The following is a 6,000-nucleotide window of genomic DNA, read 5'->3' as shown; positions in this document are numbered from 1 at the left end:
ATATATTCCCTGGTGACCACCTTATAGTTGATTTAAAACAGGACACTGTAGGAAAACATATTTTGAGCAGTCATAATGTTTTTCCTTGTCTCTCCACATTTTAAATGCCACAGTTTAAGGCTACAACTTATTTTAAATCTCACATGGTATAAGTAAGTTAGGGGAAGGTTTCCCATATTGAGTGATAAGAGGGTTACCCCAGAATTAATAAACACAGTCTTTTAGAATTGTAAGCCTCTCCTCAGTTCATGACTCAGTGGGTAGTCCTGATCAGAATTTTTTTTTTTTTTGCAATGGCTGTTCACTAACCTCTGTGAATTAGCTTCCTCAAAGATCCTTGAATAAATCCCTTTCTTCCAATTTGACTGTGGTTTAAATTGGTTTAATAAATACAAGATATCTGGAAGTGGGCAGTTCAGGTGGAGATTAGTGGTGTCCCTATATCTAAAGCCTAAGTGTTCCTTCTTTCTGGATACCTTGGGCAAACCAGAAATTCACCTCCCCTTCCCAGTGTCTCCTTAAGATAAACTTCATCTTGGGATGAAGGCAAGATAAGGCAGGTGCTATTAGACTGTGGGGTACTGTTGAGTCTGAGGCCTCTACAGGTCCAATGGGATCTGAATCTCTCTTCCGCTGTCAGGCAGGTATAAATTTCTTCTTGAGAAGTCCCAAAGCTGATACTCCTGGCTATCTTTTAGCTGGCTGTTGGCTGATCACCAGCAAGGCAAGAAAACCTCTTCTCACCTCAAGATCAAGTCTCAAAACCCACCTTTTTTCACTGGCATTCTTCCCCATCCCTGTTCTACAGCCATGTTACTCTGCTTCCAACAGTCTTTACCCATCAATCATGTCCTCTTCAACATTCCATTTCTCATCCTCTTTGCACATTACTCTTACAGTCTTAAATTCTTCCCTTCTTCATAGATCTGGAAGATAAACTATTCTATGTTCCCCAAATTTAGTTATGGTATCACTCATTATATATAAATCACATACTCATTTTGATCTTATCTTGCTATAGGGTGTAAGATATTGGTCAATACCTAGTTCCTGCCATAAACTTTAATTTATAAAAATCATTTTTAGTTATAAGTAGAAAATTTTTTTCAATTTTTCATATTAATTTTATTTTAAAAATATTTCTCTGTTTACGTATTTCATTTTCTTTCCTTCCCCTCTTCCTTCCCCCATCCCAAATCTAATAAGCACTTCCACTGGGTTATATAGATGTTATCACTGATACCACTTCCATATTATTCATTTTTGGAATAGAATACTCTTTTAAAATACAAACCTCCAATTGTATATCTATATAAACAAATGATTGTCATTTGTTTTTCTTCTGGGTTTCTACTCCCACAGTTCTTTCTCTCGATGTAGAGGGGAATTGGGATTGTCTTGTAATAGCAAAGTCCATTATATTGGATTGTTTCACAATGTTTCATTTTCTGTGTATAATGTTCTTTTGGTTCTGTTCACTTCACTCTGCATCAGTTCCTGGAGTTCTTCTACAGTTCCTGGAGTTCTTCTTTGATATAGAATTCCTTTGGTTCATCATTCCTTACAGTCCAGTGTAGTATTCTATCACCATCATAAACCACAATTTGTTCAGCGATTCCCCAATTGAAGGTCACGTTACCCCCCCCCCATTTTACAATTATTTGCCACCACAAAGAGCACAACTATGAATACTTTTGCACAAATATTTTTCATTATTATCTCTTTAGGGTACGATTCTAGTAGTGGTATTGCTGGATCACAGGGTATGCATTTTTTTTGAAGCTCTTTGGGCATAGTTCCAAATTGCCTTCTAGAATGATTTGATCAATTCACAACTCTACCAGTAGTGAATTAATTTCCCAATTTTGCCACATCCCCTCCAACATTAATTATTTTCCTTTACTGTTATATTTGCCAATCTGTTAGGTATGATGTGGTACCTCATTTTTGATTTGCATTTCTCTAATTATGTGGGATTTTAAACACTATTCCATGTATTTATTGATAGTTTTGACTTTTTTTTTATCTTAAATCTATCTGTGTCACTTGACCATTTGTCAATTGGGGAATGACTTGTTTTTTTTTTCTTTTTTTACAATTGACTTAGCTCCTCATAACGTTAAGAAATTAGGCCTTTGTCAGAGAATTTTGTTGTAAAATTTCCCCCAAATTTATAGCTTCCCTTCCAATTTTGGTTGGATTGATTTTATTTGTACAAAATCTTTTAAATTTAAAGTAATCAAGATTATTCATTCTATATTTTGCCATGTTCTCTATCTTTTGCTTGGTCTTAAATTCAATTTCCCACAGATCTAACAGATATACTATTCTGTGTTCACCTAATTTACTTATAATTTCCTTCTTTATGGAAATTATCCTGGTATAGGGTATGAGATATTCATCTCACACTAATCTGTCTCATACTGTTTTCCAATTTCCCCAGCACTTTTAACAAATAGTGTATTATTGTCTCAAAAGCTGGGATCATTGGGTTCATCAAAAACTATCTTCCTGAGGCCATTTACCCCAAGACTATGCCATTGATCCCCCTTCTATCACTTAAGCAGTATGTAATAATTAAAATAGTGGAAGACTTAAATTGTGGCAGATAAAAAAGTGTTTGGCTTAAATTGTGACCACAGAAATTATGGTTTCAAGAGTGTCTTGTTTTTAAATCAAATATAAGGTGGTCGCCAGGGAAAAATTCCCAATTATTAAATATACCCAAGTCAGCTGGGTTCTATAGAGATTTTAATTCATACAAATGAGGAATTAAAGAAAGGGGGAGAGAGAGAAAAAGGAAATAATGGGAAAAGATAGGTCAGCCCAGGCCAGCCCAGGCCCAAGCCCTAAGAGAGAGATCAGTCAGTCTTTTATCCACTCACCACAAGATTTGTCCATCCAAAGATTCTAGTGTTCAGAGAGACACCAGTTCAGTTTTGGCCAGCTGCCATCTCCAGAGAGAGAATCTCTGAGACTCTGAGACTCACCCAAGACTAAGAGAATTTTCTCTTATGTCACCTCCCCTAAGTTCTCACATCTACCAATCACAGTAGACATTTTCCAAAGGATAGACAATTCTTAATTCACACCTAAGAAGGTTTGAACTTTTGATTAAGTTCACACCTGAAAAACCTCCGAGTAAGTTTCTCACCTCTTTGCTCCTTGTAAATTCACAAGTTGCCTGACCTTTATAGGTACTTAGCACCCTTTTGTATTAGATCTAAAAATAGGCACAGATTAAGAACTTTTGCTTTACTATAAGTATGGGTTTAAGTATTTTTCATTTTTCAGCAAGGAGTTTCTTCCCCTAAAGCAGGCTTAAGTAGGGGTGGAGTAGAGGTTTCACATTCCTGATCTAAGTTCCTTCATTATTTAAAATGAGGAATGGTCTTAACCAAACCTTATGAAGTAGGGTCTGAGAATTTTTAAGGTTCACAAGTACTATACTTGATGATCACCACTTTATAATACAGTTTAAGATCTGATACTGCTAGGACTCCATCCTTCACATTTTTTTCATTCATTCCCTTAATATTGTTGATCTTTTGTTTTTACAAATGAACTTCGTTATCATTTTTTCTAATATTATATATTTTTGATAGATTGATAGCTATGGCACTGAATAAGTAAATTAGTTTTGATGGAATAGTCGTTTTATTATATTATCTTATCCTACCCTTGAACAATTAATATTTTTGCAATTGTTTAGATCTAGTTTTAATTGTATATAAAGTGTTTTTTAGTTGTTTTTGTTTAATTCTTGAGTTTGTCTTGGCATATAGATTCCCAAATATTTTACATTATCTAGAGTGATTTTTAATAGAATTTCTCTTTCTAATTCTTGCTGATGAATTTTTTTGGATATAAAAAGAAATGATGATGATTCATGTGCTTTATTTTGTTTCCTGAAACTTTGCTAAAATTATCATTTCCACCAGGTTTTTAATTGATTTTCTTGGGTTCTCTAAGTATACCATCATATCATTTTTTTTTAGATTATCCTGAATAATTTCTGAATTTACAAAATCATCAGGATGTCACTACATAGCAATAGTAACTTGTTTTGATAATGCTTTATAAACCTTAGGACCTTCTAACAATACTGTGAGGTAGAAAGTAAAAGTATTATATACTCTTTCCATTTTACAGATGAGACTGAAATTCAGAGAGATTAAAAGTGACTTTTTCATGGCCACACAACTATTAAGCATCAGAGCCAGGGTTCAAACTCAAAAGTGTTAATTCCAAATTTAGTATATCTTTCTGTTATGTCATTGTCCCTCATTAATATGATTTTTTCATCAAATTGAGTAACTATACAACTTGTATTAGCCATTTTATGAAGAACTAGCAAGCTTTATTTAGGTTACAAAAAAGGGAATAGGAAAAAAATTTGTAGCATTCATTACAAATATTAAGTAATTCTACAAATACTAGGTAGTGTTGGGTTAAATTATGCAATTTATTTAACTGTTATTTCATAAAACATAAAGAAGCAATGCTCAAGTAGATGAATTTTCTGTCTGGCCTTTGTAAAGGCAGAGAGTGACATAAAATCATCACATTTTGAGGACTGAAAAAGGTGAGGTCAAGATGCAAAGTGGACAGAATTTGAAGAATCTATATGAATATTCACTTAAATGTTAACAAAAGTACTGATTTCAAAATTGGAAGGGACCCCAACTACCATCTAGTCCAACTTGTACCCTAAAATGAATTCTCACAATAGCATATTTGACATTAAAAACTTCACATCTTTTTCAGAGAAACTAACAATGCTTCCCTATATTGTCATTTTAAATTCATTTTTTAAGGGTAAGATTTTGGTTTTTTCCCCCCTATTAAAATGTTGACTTTTTTCTTATAAAATCATCCTGGCCATAGGACTTATTCGACAAGACAAGGAATTGGATATATATCCTGCTGCTATATGTATTTTTATTCCCCAAATCAAATTCCCGTTAATTACCCTTTCTACTGTGAATGGTCTGATATCTACTATTCTGTTGTTCCTGTCAGAATACATCTGATTTCAAGTTGTAAGCTACCTTGGTTGGAGTTTCTTTCCCTTGCGACCTCTCTAATATCCATTTTATGTCTACTCTATCCCTCATGTGTCCTTCCTCTACAGTTTTCTACCTTTCCATTTTGCTCTTTAGGACTCCTGGCATATTTTTTTTTAAATATATTTTATTTGATCATTTCCAAGCATTATTCGTTAAAGACATAGATCATTTTCTTTTCCTCTCCCCCACCCCCCATAGCCGACGCGTAAGTCCACTGGGCATTAGATGTTTTCTTGATTTGAACCCATTGCTTTGTTGATAGTATTTGCATTAGAGTGTTCATTTAGAGTCTATCCTCTGTCATGTCCCCTCAACCTCTATATTCAGGCAGTTGCTTTTCCTCGGTGTTTCCACTCCCATAGTTTATCCTTTGCTTATGAATGGTGTTTTTTCTCCTGGATCCCTGCAAGATGTTCAGGGACATTACACCGCCACTAATGGAGAAGTCCATTACATTCGATTATACCACAGTGTATTAGTCTCTGTGTACAATGTTCTCCTGGTTCTGCTCCTCTCGCTCTGCATCACTTCCTGGAGGTTGTTCCAGTCTCCATGGAACTTCTCCACTTTATTATTCCTTTTAGCACAATAGTACTCCATCACCAACATATACCACAGTTTGTTCAGCCATTCCCCAATTGATGGGCATCCCCTCATTTTCCAGTTTTGGGCCACCACAAAGAGCGCAGCTATGAATATTTTTGTACAAGTCTTTGTGTCCATTATCTCTTTGGGGTACAGACCCAGCAGTGCTATGGCTGGGTCAAAGGGTAGATATTCTTTTGTCGCCCTTTGGGCATAGTTCCAAATTGCCCTCCAGAATGGTTGGATCAGTTCACAGCTCCACCAGCAATGAATTAATGTCCCTATTTTGCCACACCCCCTCCAGCATTCATTACTTTCCTTTGCTGTTATGTTAGCCAATCTGCTA

Source organism: Monodelphis domestica, chromosome 3 (genome assembly GCF_027887165.1).
Source record: "Monodelphis domestica isolate mMonDom1 chromosome 3, mMonDom1.pri, whole genome shotgun sequence".
In the NCBI taxonomy this organism is placed as follows: Eukaryota; Metazoa; Chordata; class Mammalia; order Didelphimorphia; family Didelphidae; genus Monodelphis; species Monodelphis domestica.
Note: the sequence above shows the minus strand (reverse complement) of the source record.